This window comes from Bubalus bubalis, chromosome 15 (assembly GCF_019923935.1).
Source record: "Bubalus bubalis isolate 160015118507 breed Murrah chromosome 15, NDDB_SH_1, whole genome shotgun sequence".
Classification (NCBI taxonomy): domain Eukaryota; kingdom Metazoa; phylum Chordata; class Mammalia; order Artiodactyla; family Bovidae; genus Bubalus; species Bubalus bubalis.
The window spans coordinates 6,696,075-6,709,457 of record NC_059171.1 but is presented as its reverse complement, the minus strand read 5'-3'; the positions used below and the strand labels follow the sequence as shown (position 1 = coordinate 6,709,457).

Sequence of the window (13,383 nt, the reverse complement as noted above, 5' to 3'; positions counted from 1 at the left end):
CACAGCCAAGAGCTCTGTCTCCCACTGCACCAAGCTGCGTTTCATCAGTCAACACTCAATGCTTTAATTCTGCTGTATATAGGGGCTAGCAGAATAATTTCTGAATCAGTCTATTTTTTTATATCTTAGGAAAATTCCAAAAATATATGTGTGTGTGTGTTTTTTTTAAGTATAGCTTTTAGACTAATCTAAAAAAAAAATAGTCTTTTACTTCATTTAAATTAACAAAGGCCACTTGGAATTCTAAGATATCGTTTGAAGGGTCACACACTGGAAAGGATTACAGCAAGTACTGTTAGAACTGATTCTATGCTTCCTTGGAATTCAATACTGACCTTGCATAATCTATGCAAATAAACACCCAAGGAAACCAGGCAAGATCATACACTCAGTTTGTACTATAAAACTTAGAGTTTAGCACCTTGTTAACTACAAAGGAAAAAAGATTACTAGAAACTTTTTAAAAAGTGAAAGAAGTAATGAGTTGCCATAAGCCTTCCTCAAATTGTATAAAAGATGTATAGCTTGATCCTGCTAAATAATAGCTGGCAGGCTATTAAATTGTGTGGGAAATGAGATATGTTATTTTCTGCATAATGTAACTTGCTTAACAATGAAGGTGTTTGCTAAGGAATGCTTCTGTTTTAGTTTTTGCCCACTCTCTTTAACTCCAGAAAGTTTATTTAATGTAAACTCTTAAATTGATATTATGCTGACGATCGTTATATAGTGCTATGAACTGATTAGACTAAGCACTAGTCTCAGAGTAAAAAGTCTTTACATATAATACCAGAGTATTTATTGCTTTACTGTGCAACAACAGGCATCTGTCTTTGGACCGATTCTCCAGCTCCCCAATTTATCTTAATAATCGCTATAACCTGCTATTGAGCATAAGCTCATCCAGTTTCCCACGATACCTTTGACAACACCACACAGTGACAGTAATTTTGATATACTATATAATCCATTTCATCAAAAATACTTACTGAGGGTTCAGTATTATCTAGAGCCATTCTAAGAGCTTTACTTACTTAATCTTCTCATGAACCTAAAGCCTAGATCTTATTATGAACCCCTCGTAGCAAAAGAGGAAATTGAACCAGAGAGATGTTACATAACTTATCCAAAGTCCAGACTGCTAAAGTGTGGACTCCATATTTTACACCAAGCAGTTTGACCCAAGAAGGATCAAGCCTAGGGCCAAATGAATAACACTCTGGGTATACTCTATTTACCTTCTGAGGATCGGACACTATCCTATCCTAAGCACTTGATACACAATAACTCATTACATTTTGTATAAAAACCTATTACACCTCGCCGACCAAATTGTAGAATTTAAAAAAAAGTATAAGTTTAGTTACATGCTCATCATAATATAATGCAGTAATTAGTGAATCTGAAATTCATCTATGTGATTCAAAGCTTATGTGATTGACAAGGAGAATGAATGGCCAACTTCTGTTTACTCCAACTTTATGAGATGTATTAAAGAGAGAAATCACAGCTCTTTATCCATGCCAAACATTTTTTTTTAACTTAGAAAAATCAAACTGCTTTGCACAGTGAAAGGAAAAATAGACAAATGTGCTAGGAATGAAAATATGTCCATTATAAAGACTTCAGAATTTCCAACTCTAAGGATCTTGAGATCCCTCTGACCAGCCTGAGCTTGCTTAACAGGAAGAGTGGCCCTGGGAATCCAGTCAAGTCGCCAGGCAAAGGCCCCGGCATGTAGGCACTTGAGAAAGGAGATTTGGAAGGGCAAGGGAAGAACGTCAATAAGTGTCTTTTATGTCAGCCAAAGCACGGTCTGCTGCACTCTGCAGAATGTACAAAGAAATCAAATGTATCTCTATATGTAGGCAGTTGTCAATTATTCCAGGTAGCAGGGTGGTCATAATGTGGGATACCAATGTATCTGTTGACTTTGGCCAAGATGGCCACCTTATCACTGCTACCTTCAGCCTGCATTCTGCAATTCCAGTTGACATCAACTCAACCACTGCTGTGAAGGGTTTTCTTTCCTGTTGTTTCCCACTAGGCACTCTCGATATTTATTTTCTATTTTCAGATTTATCAAAATGTATATATATGTGTTATGCTTAGTCACTCAGTCGTGTCCAACTCTTTGCAACCCCATGCACTATAGCCTACCATGCTCCTCTGTCCATGGGATTCTCCAGGCAAGAATACTGGAGTGGGTTGCCATGCCCTCCTCTGGGGGATCTTCCCAACCTAGGAATCGAACCCAGGTCTCCCACATTGCAGGTGGATTCTTTACCATCTAATAGTAGGAAGTCAAGAAACACCTGGAGTAACAGGCAAATTTGGCCTAGGAATACAGAATGAAGCAGGGCAAAGACTAATAGAGTTTTGCCAAGAAAATGCACTGGTCATAGCAAACACTCTCTTTCAACAACACAAGAGAAGAATCTACACATGGACATCACCAGATGGTCAACACCGAAATCAGATTATGTTATTTGCAGCCAAAGATGGAGCAGCTGTATACAGTCAACAAAAACAAGACCGGGAGCTGACTGTGGCTCAGACCATGAACTCCTTATTACCAAATTCAGACTTAAATTGAAGAAAGTAGGGAAAATCACTAGACCATTCAGGTATGACCTAAATCAAATCCCTTATGATTATACAGTGGAAGTGAGAAATAGATTTAAGGGCCTAGATCTGATAGATAGAGTGCCTGATGAACTATGGAATGAGGTTCATGACATTGTACAAGAGACAGGGATCAAGACCATCCCCATGGAAAAGAAATGCAAAAAAGCAAAATGGCTGTCTGGGGAGGCCTTACAAATAGCTGTGAAAAGAAGAGAAGCAAAAAGCAAAGGAGAAAAGGAAAAATATAAGCATCTGAATGCAGAGTTCCAAAGAATGGCAAGAAGCGATAGGAAAGCCTTTCTCAGTGATCAATGCAAAGAAATAGAGGAAAACAGCAGAATGGGAAAGACTAGAGATCTCTTCAAGAAAATTAGAGATACCAAGGGAACATTTCCTGCAAAGATGGGCTCGATAAAGGACAGAAATGGTATGGACCTAACAGAAGCAGAAGATATTAAGAAGAGATGGCAAGAATACACAGAAGAACTGTACAAAAAAGATCTTCATGACCCAGATAATCACAATGGTGTGATCACTGACCTAGAGCCAGACATCCTGGAATGTGAAATCCAGTGGGCCTTAGAAAGCATCACTATGAACAAAGCTAGTGGAGGTGATGGAATTCCAGTTGAGCTATTTCAAATCCTGAAAGATGCTGCTGTGAAAGTGCTGCACTCAATATGCCAGCAAAGTTGGAAAACTCAACAGTGGCCACAGGACTGGAAAAGGTCAGTTTTCATTCCAATCCCAAAGAAAGGCAATGCCAAAGAATGCTCAAACTACCACACAATTGCACTCATCTCACATGCTAGTAAAGTAATGCTCAAAATTCTCCAAGACAGGCTTCAGCAATACGTGAACCATGAACTTCCTGATGTTCAAGCTGGTTTTAGAAAAGGCAGAGGAACCAGAGATCAAATTGCCAACATCCACTGGATCATGGAAAAAGCAAGAGAGTTCCAGAAAAACATCTATTTCTGCTTTATTGACTATGCCAAAGCCTTTGACTGTGTGGATCACAATAAACTGTGGAAAATTCTTCAAGAGATGGGAATACCAGACCACCTGGTCTGCCTCTTGACAAATCTGTATGCAGGTCAGGAAGTGACAGTTAGAACTGGACGTGGAACAACAGACTGGTTCCAAATAGGAAAAGGAGTCTGTCAAGGCTGTATATTGTCACCCCGCTTATTTAACTTATATGCAGAGTACATCATGAGAAACTCCGGACTGGAAGAAGCACAAGCTGGAATCAAGATTGCCGGGAGAAATATCAATAACTTCAGATATGCAGATGACACCACCCTTATGGCAGAAAGTGAAGAGGAACTCAAAAGCCTCTTGATGAAAGTGAAAGTGGAGAGTGAAAAAGTTGGCTTAAAGCTCAACATTCAGAAAACGAAGATCATGGCATCTGGTCCCATCACTTCATGGGAAATAGATGGGGAAACAGTGGAAACAGTGTCAGACTTTATTTTTTTGGGCTCCAAAATCCCTGCAGATAGTGATTGCAGCCATGAGATTAAAAGACGCTTACTCCTTGGAAGGAAAGTTGTGACCAACCTAGATAGCATATTGAAAAGCAGAGACATTACTTTGCCAACAAAGGTCCGTCTAGTCAAGGCTATGGTTTTTCCTGTGCTCATGTATGGATGTGAGAGTTGGACTGTGAAGAAGGCTGAGCGCCGAAGAATTGATGCTTTTGAACTGTGATGTTGGAGGAGACTCTTGCAAGTCCCTTGGACTGCAAGGAGATCCAACCAGTCCATTCTGAAAGAGATCAGCCCTGGGATTTCTTTGGAGGGAATGATGCTGAAGCTGAAACTCCAGTACTTTGGCCACCTCATGCAAAGAGCTGACTCACTGGAAAAGACTCTGGTGCTGGGAGGGATTGAGGGCAGGAGGAGAAGGGGACACCAGAGGATGAGATGGCTGGATGGCATCACTGACTCGATGGACTTGAGTCTGAGTGAACTCCAGGAGTTTGTGATGGACAGGGAGGCCTTGCGTGCTGCATCATGGGGTCGCAAAGAGTCGGACACGACTGAGTGACTGAACTGAACTGAACTGATGTATGTACACACACACACAAAAATCTTATTGAATATTCAAAGTTAGCCAGACAGACCAATGATTTAAAAAATCACATATGATTAGAAAAGAAATAGTATTGATAATCAAGTTTAAATCTCAGAAATCAGATGGTGCATAAACAATTGTTGATAAATCTACATTAACTTTCATTTTGGAATAGGCTGTTTTTTAAGATAATGTTCATCTGCTGGTCAATCTGCCGTTAAAGCTCATGGGTGCAAAGGCTTCCTCTAAACTCGACTATCCAAATACCTCCCCCATACAAGGGAGTCACAAACTCATTTAGCTCTGTGCCTTAGACTTCAAAGTAAGTGATTTTCACCAAGTTCTAGATCCTGGACCACTTCCCTACCCCCAAATGCATGTGGAAAATAAGTATATTCTTCTTTTTTTTTTTTTATTTTTACTAGAATTCTAGTAGGGAACTATGTTTCTGACTCATAAATGCTATAGAAAGTATGCTTCTGAATTTGATCTCTGATAGAGAAATGAAAAGGGAATGACAGGACCATGATTTTCTGTTCTTTATTTCCATAACAAACTGAAATCCCAATCAAGATTAAAATTAAATTTGTCAAAAGGCATTGCTTAGCAACATTCTTTGAATTAACACCCCTACAAAAACTATTTGCAATAACAAACCACAACGACATGTCTATGTATGTGTCTGATTACAAGTATATTTTATCAGATACATTTAAGCTATCCTGGAAATAATTATGAACCAAATGAATTATTAGTTGCCAAAACAAGTGGAAACTCCAGTTTCGTTTGTAAAATGATGGTGATTGTGTTCACCTTAAAGAACTACCAAGAGAAGTAAACGAGACCTGTGTGCACAGTCCTTACTATAATCAGGCACATAATGGGGTTAAGTGTTGATATTGAGTGGGACCGCTACCCACACACTCTCCTTAAGAGTGACTGAGACCAGGACTTCAAATACCGCTAGATGTGAGCAACCCCTATGCGTGCATTTCTGCACTATAAATGTCTCTCAACTTTAGAAAAAAAAAACATATATATATATATATATATATAATGTAACAACTGTACACCTCCACCTGGACATTTCTAAAGCATGTTCAGCTCAGTGTGCTGGAAATAAAGTTGTACACTTTCATCAAACCAAATATAATTCACCTCCATTCAAAAATCTGTGAGTTGTCCTGGATTTTCTCTATTTTACATCACACACCTCTTGGCTTCTAGTTCTGTTGATTCAACTTTCTAACTAAACCCCATACCCATATCTCCTTATTCATATTACCACTGCCATTGGAGTAGTTCAAGCTCTGATCATTTCTTGCCTGGATTCTGCCTTTTTAATTGGCTTCTCAACTTCCACGTGTGCCCCTTCAGCATATCTTCTACACTGCCATCAAAACCTTCAAATGCAAGTCTGACCATGTTGCTCACTGATAAAATACTTCAGTGACTCCCAATTACCTACACAATAGAGATCAAATTATTTAATATCTGGATCTCTTGGAACACAATAAATAGCACGTTCTTAGCTGCCAAATTGTGAAGATAATAAGAAATAGATAACTAAAGCACTCTTTTTATTACTAGTGAAGCTATGATTATTTTTATTACTTTTTAAATGTTTTTATTTTATTTATTACTTTTTATTATTTTTATTACTTTATTACTAATGAAGCTTTTTCTATAATCAGAAAAACTATCCCAGCCCTAGGTATTGCTGAACAAGAGTAGATTTCACCACCTGGAGAGAGTGCTCCCTTCTAAAAGCATATTTCAAGTGGAAGAATGGTTTCTCCTAGGAGTTTTACAGTTTCGGGTCTTACATTTAAGTCTAATCCATTTTGAGTTGATTTGTGTGTGTGTTTTAAGATAAGTATGCAATTTCATTCTTTTGGATGTGCATATCCAGTTTTGCTAGGAGCATAAGTTGAAGAGATTACCCTTTGTGTACTCTTGAAGACTTGTGATGTATGCCTGAGTTGATGTTTGGGCTCTCTATTCTGTTACATTGGTCTATATGTCTGTCTTTATGACAATGATTCCTTGAATATGACACCAAAAATCAAAAAACCTTTGCATAGCAAAGAATGGTGAACACAATGAAAAGGCAAACTATGGAATGAGATCAAATATTTGCAAACAATATATCTAATAAAAGATTAATATCTAAAACACATGAACAACTCCAACTTAACAGCAAAAAAACAAAGGAGCCAATTAAAAAAACAAAATGGATAGAGGACTCAAATAGACATTTCTCATACAAATGGGCAATGCATGTAAAGATATTCAACATCACTAATCATCAGAGAAATGCAAATCAAAATCATAATGAGATATCACTTCACACTTGTTAAGATGACTGCTAGGAAAACAAAACAACAAAAAATAAATGACAATCATTGATGAGGATGTAGAGAAATTGTACACTGTTGGTGGATATGTAAAATGGTGCAGTCACTTTAGAAAACAGTACGGAGAGTCCCCAAAAGATTAAAAATAGTGACGCCATATGATCCAGCAAAGTCAACTATGAGCATTTATCCAAAACTAATGAAACCACTAACTCAAAGATGTATCTGCATTCCTGTGTTCATTCCAACACTAATCACAGTAGCCAGGATGTGGAAACAATCTATAAAGAAAACGTAGTACATATATTAAATACAAATATATAGTATGTGTACTAGCTCTGAAGAAAAGGAAGAAAATCCAGTCATATGTGGCAGAATGGATTAGTTTTGAGGATATTATGCTAAATGAGACAAACCACTCAATGAAGGACATATTGCATGATACTACTCAAGCGAGGAGTCTAAAATAGTCAGACATCTAAAAAAAAGAGAGTGGAATGGTGATTTTTTGAGCTGGAGGAGGAAGAGATGGGGAGTTGCTTTCCAGCAGGTACAAAGTTTCAGTTCCAGAAGATGAGTAGACTATACATCTGCTGTATAGCACCGATACTATGATCAACAATGCTGTACTGTGCGCTCAAAAACTAAAGAAAATAGATCCCACATCAAGTGTTCTTACTATAGTGAATAAAAGCTAAGTTGAAAAGAGGAAAAATGATGATGATATGCCCAAACTTCCATTTAAATATTTCCTAATTTACCTCTCACAGAGGTTGTTCCCAACCCCCCTAGAGTGGAGCGAGTGCTAAGGCCTGGTATATCACCGAGTGGGGCTCCTTTCAACTGGAAGAAAGACCAGTTACACTCTTCCCTAACAACAAGACGGGCAGACCAAGGCCTTTGTGAGCTAACCTGTAGCAGTTGCTTCTGTGGCCTCATCCTCTGACACTCCCTGCCACCCAGTTTAGGGCAGTCCTGCTATCGGTTTCAACCCCTTATCCCTCCCCTCGCAAAAAAAGGAGGATAATAGAGGAAGTTCTATGATAAAGCAATTTTGAAAAAATGCTGAACCAAACAGTGTTATGTTATTCATTGTAGGTATTTTCAGATCTTTTACTGAGCTAATGGGCATTGTGACTTTCCAAGAATGGGACAGACAATATACCTGTTTCAGATCTTCTTTCTTACAGGATGTTTCCTGAGGCGTACTTTGGAAAATGCTACTGTAGTAAAAACATCCCACTCACAGTTCGAAATGTATCTTGTTCTCTCTTTTCTCTAAACCACTGGACACACTGTCCCACTGCTTAAATGCACTTTCTTCCCCTCCTTAACCAACTCCCCATGGTCCTTTAAGATTCGATCCAAGAATCACCTCTTAAAACTTTTTCAGTTCTTAGACTTTCCTCCTTATTTTCCTATTTATGTGTTTCTTTAGAGCTTCAGGCTCTCACAATTATATCACTTTTCACTCTGTGTTACTGTTGGTTTTATTTTATTTTCCATAACTGAAGATACTAAAGTTTAGAAAATATTTTATTTTTGTATCTTAGATCAAAAACTGTTAGGCATTTGATAAATCATTGTAGAAAGAAGAATGCACTTGGACTTATTTGGGTGTCAATTCCAATTTAACATGATGCTCTGCACCAGTCATCCTGAATTTCATTCTCTTCAGCCCAGTTTCTTGTCTCTCTGGTCTTTTTATATACTGTTTCTTCTTTCTGGAGTGCCATAAGTGAAGTCGTTCACTCATGTCTGACTCTTTGCGGCCCCATGGACGGTAGCCTACCAGGCTCCTCTGTCCATGGGATTTTCCAGGCAATAGTACTGGATCGGGTTGCCATTTCCTTCTCCAGGGGATCTTCCTGACCCAGGGATCGAACCCGGGTCTCCCGCATTGTAGACAGACGCTTTACCATCTGAGTCACCAGGGAAGTCCACTGAACTCCTTATTTATTACCCATGCCTTTTCGTCATTCTAAATTCTCCCAAAATGAGATAAGATGTCAATTTCTGTACAAGTCTCAAAATACAGTTTACCTCTCTCCAACATGTTATTGCTTGTTTAATTGTATATTCTATCTCAATACAGGGACCGTGTCTACCTTGCTTACTGATGTGTCTCCATTGCCTGACACGGTCCTTGATACAATGTAGGTGAGCCACAAGTAGTCATTAAATGAATGTGCAATTAATTTTGTGTCTCACCCAAGCTCCAGACAACACTCTGGAATTTTATGACATTTACTTCATCAATGTCCTGCGACACTGTCTGCTTTTAGGTAAGGTGATAGGTGATTTTACTTCTCTTTTTTCTTATTCCCAATGCTTCTGTCCATAATTTGTTACCTGCCTGCTGGCACATGACTTACAATTCAGTTCCTACCTCCTCCATGTCATTCTGCAGTCTTTCTCTACAAACTATAGCTTAAAGGTCCCTCAGGTTAACTAGAGCACACAAAGGCTGAGAAACTCTACAAGAGCTTCTTTCCATTGACATTAAAGTCGTAGGTCACATCATATCCAGAAAATTTATGTGGAAATGGCAGTCTAATATATTTCTTCAGCTAGCAAAACAATTGCAGATAAGCAATTTTCTTTCCCAAGAGACTAGTAAAGTGCTTTCCTCAGGTCACCTTCCACTATTTTATGTTGTGGTGAGTAACTAACATTTTCTATCCAATTAGAGAGACCTTCAACAAGCTGAAAAGTAAATAGCTAACCAGTCAAGTTAGAAACATGTGTGAGCATGTCACCCTAAACCACTTTTTAAACAAGCTGACCACATACAGGAAAGCTATAGAATATCCTTCTTAACAAAGGTGAAGGAAATCCTATTTCTACATCTACTCTCCTTGCATTGAGTTATTGGAAATTGTTTTGATATTATTTTAGGCTAGAAAACTTAAAAGAGGTAGAACTAATAGGACACAATTTCCTGAAACCACAATGGCTTTCAGTATATAAATAAATATATTGCTTTATTTAACCTTGAGAACTTACATTTTTATTGTTTTTTCTTCTGTTTTAGAAGGGCTTCCCTGGTGGCTCAGTGGTAAAGAATCTGCCTGCAATGCAGGTTACCTGGATTCGATCCCTGGGTCAGGAAGATCCCCTGGAGGAGGGCATGGCCACCCACTATAGTACTCTTGCCTGGACAATCCCCCTGGACAGAGGAGCTTGGTTGGCTGTAGTCCATAGGATCGCAAAGAGTCGGACATGACCGAAGGGACTAAAATCTAGCATATGTTCATTAATGAAAATTTGGAAAACCAGAAATAATCTGAAAACTCACTATAGAAATACTAGAACCATGTAAGAGTAGAATTATGTGTAGATATTTGGAATCTGTAGAGAATAGGCAGCTTTATGAGCTTCCCTGGTGATTCAGCATAAACAATCTGCCTGCAATGCAGGAGACCCAGCTTCAGTTTGTGGATCGGGACGATCCCCCAGAGGAAGACATAGCAATCCACTCCAGTATTCTTGCCTGGGAAATCCCATGGACACAGGAGCCTGGTGGGCTACACTACATAGGGTCTTAAAAGAGTAGGACATGACTTAGAAACTAAACACCCAACAACGAAACAGCTTTGCATGGAGGGGCTGCTGAGAGTTATCAATCTACAGCCTTCTTGACAACGAATATAGGATTAGTGCTATACAAAATTGTGAATTAAGTAAAATTGTGGTTACCCCAGTTTTCAAAATGTCTCCTTAGTCGTCTTCTTTGGCTGAGGTTTAATAATTCTTTCCTTCCATAATTACACTCATATCATCACCCACTCATGCTGCAGCCAACTCCAGATTCTCCCCACATTGGTCCACCCTGCATATAACTTTTTCTTTTTCAACATAAAAACTTTCTACAAGGTGGGTATAGAAGGAACGTACCTTCTATAATAGAGATTATATAAGAAAAGCCCATTGCTGCTATCATATGCAATAGTAAAAAAATAAAATAGTAATAGTAAATAGAAGCTTTTTATGTAAGATCAGAAACAGGACAAAGATGTCCACTCTCATCACTCCTGTTAACAATACTGGATGTTTTAACCAGAGCAATTGGGCAAAAGAGAAATAAAATGGATCCAAGTTGGAAAAGAAGTAAAGCAGTCTCTGCTGCATGTAAATCTTATGCAAAAAAAAAAGTCTTAAGATTTCACACACACACACACACACACACAAATGATAGAACTAATAAGCAAATTCAGCAAAGTTATAAAATACAAGATTAACCCCCCAAAATTGATTGTGTTTCTATACACTAACCGGAGAAGGCAATGGCACCCCACTCCAGTACTTTTGCCTAGAAAATCCCATGGATGGAGGAGCCTGGTAGGCTGCAGTCCATGGGGTTGCGAAGAGTCAGACATGACTGAGCAACTTCACTTTCACTTTTCACTTTCATGCATTGGAGAAGGAAATGGCAACCCACTCCAGTGTTCTTGCCTGGGGAATCCCAGGGACAGGGGAGCCTGGTGGGCTGCCATCTATGGGGTCACACAGAGTCGGACACGACTGAAGCAACTTAGCAGCATACACTAACAAAGAACAACATGAAAAAGAAATACAACTCTATCATTTAAAATTATATCAAAAATAATAAAATACTTGGGGATGAATTTAATCAAGGAGGTGAAAAATCCATACACTGAAAAATATTTTGAAGAAAGAAACTAAAGAAGATTCAAACAAAAGGAAAGATATCCCATGTTCACAGATTGGAAGAATTAACATTGTTAAAATATCCATACTGTCAAAGCAATCTATAGATTTAATGCAATTCCTATTTAAATTCCCATGACATTTATCACAGCAATAAAAAAATTTGCTCTATTATAGAAGGTATATCCCTTCTATACCCACCTTGTAGAAAGTTTTTATGTTGAATTTTGCCAAATGTTTTTTCCATAATCTATTGAGATAATCATATGATTTGTATGTATCCTTCATTTTGTTAATATGGTGGGTGCCCCTGGTGGCATAGAGAGTAAAGAATCTGTCTTTTGCCACCTGACCTGATCTGCCGGTTGCAACCTACACCAGGTGTGCCCACTCATCATGGAGAAGGTCCTCGTCCTTCTGCTCGTCGCCCTTGCAGCCTATGCAGTTCCCGACCCCGGGGAATCATAATCAAGCTGGATGAGCGTGAGCTCTGCCTGAACACTGCGCAGTGCAACAGCAAGTGCTGCTACCGGGAAGACGGCCTGAGCCTGGCCCGCTGCGCATCCAAGGCCAGCAAGAACAGCGAGTGCTCCGCCTTTACGCTCTGTGGGGTTGACTACAAGTGTCCCTGTGAGCGGGGCCTGACCTGCGACCTCGACAAGACCATCGTGGGCTCCATCACCAACACCAACTTTGGCATCTGCCTTGATCTCGGACGTGCCACAGAGTAAGTGAGCTCACCCGGGCTAGCACACCCCAGGACGCTCCTCCACCAGGACCGGCCCCTGGCCGGCCACCGCCTTGACTGGCACCTCTGCCTTCTAACTGGGTTCTTGGCAATTAAATCCCCTCTTGCAAACCTTCCCCAGTCACCTGGATTAAAAAAAAAAAAAAAAAAGAATCTGCCTGCAGTACAGGAGACCCAGATTTGATCCCTGGATCAGGAAGATCCCCTGGAGAAGGAAATAGCTACCCACTCCAGCATTCTTGCCTGGAGAATTTCATGGATAGAAGAGCCTGGTGGGCTACAGTCCATGGGGTCGAAAAGAATCAGACATGACTTGAGTAATTAACACTTTCACAATTTTTGTTACTGCGGTGCGTGTATTGATTTATTCACATGCATTGGCCGTCCCTGCATCCCAGGGATAAATCTCACTTGACTGCACTGCATGACCCTTTCAGTGGCTGTCCAACTCAGTCAGTAGTACGTTGCTGAGGATTTTTGTGGTCTGTTTTTTGTCAGAGACACTGGCTTGTAATTTTCTTTTCATTTGACGTCCATATAGTCTTGCTATAAAGTAATGCTGGATGTATAAAATGAATTTGGGGAAGGTACCCTCCTCTTCCATTTTTTAAAAAGAGTTTGAGAAGTATTGGTGTTAATTTATCAGAATTCACCAGAGAAATCATCTGCCCTCGACTTTTCTTGCTGGGAGGTTTCTCATTATTGACTCAATCTCCTTACTCACTATTGCTCTATACAGATGTTTGGTTTCGTCCTGATTCAGGCTTGTTAGGTTGCATGCTTCTAGAATTGTATCCATTTCTATTAGGTTATCCAATTTTTTGGTGTATAATTATTCATAATAGCCACTTATGACCCATAGTATTTGTGGTATCTGTTGTAATATCCATTGTTACATTT

At 39.3% G+C, this 13,383-nt stretch overlaps 1 pseudogene; it reads left to right on the top strand.

The window, feature by feature from the left end:
- The first annotated feature begins 12,131 nt into the window (after positions 1-12,131).
- On the top strand, positions 12,132-12,466 carry LOC102389091 (annotated as a pseudogene).
- Positions 12,467-13,383: the final 917 nt, after the last annotated feature.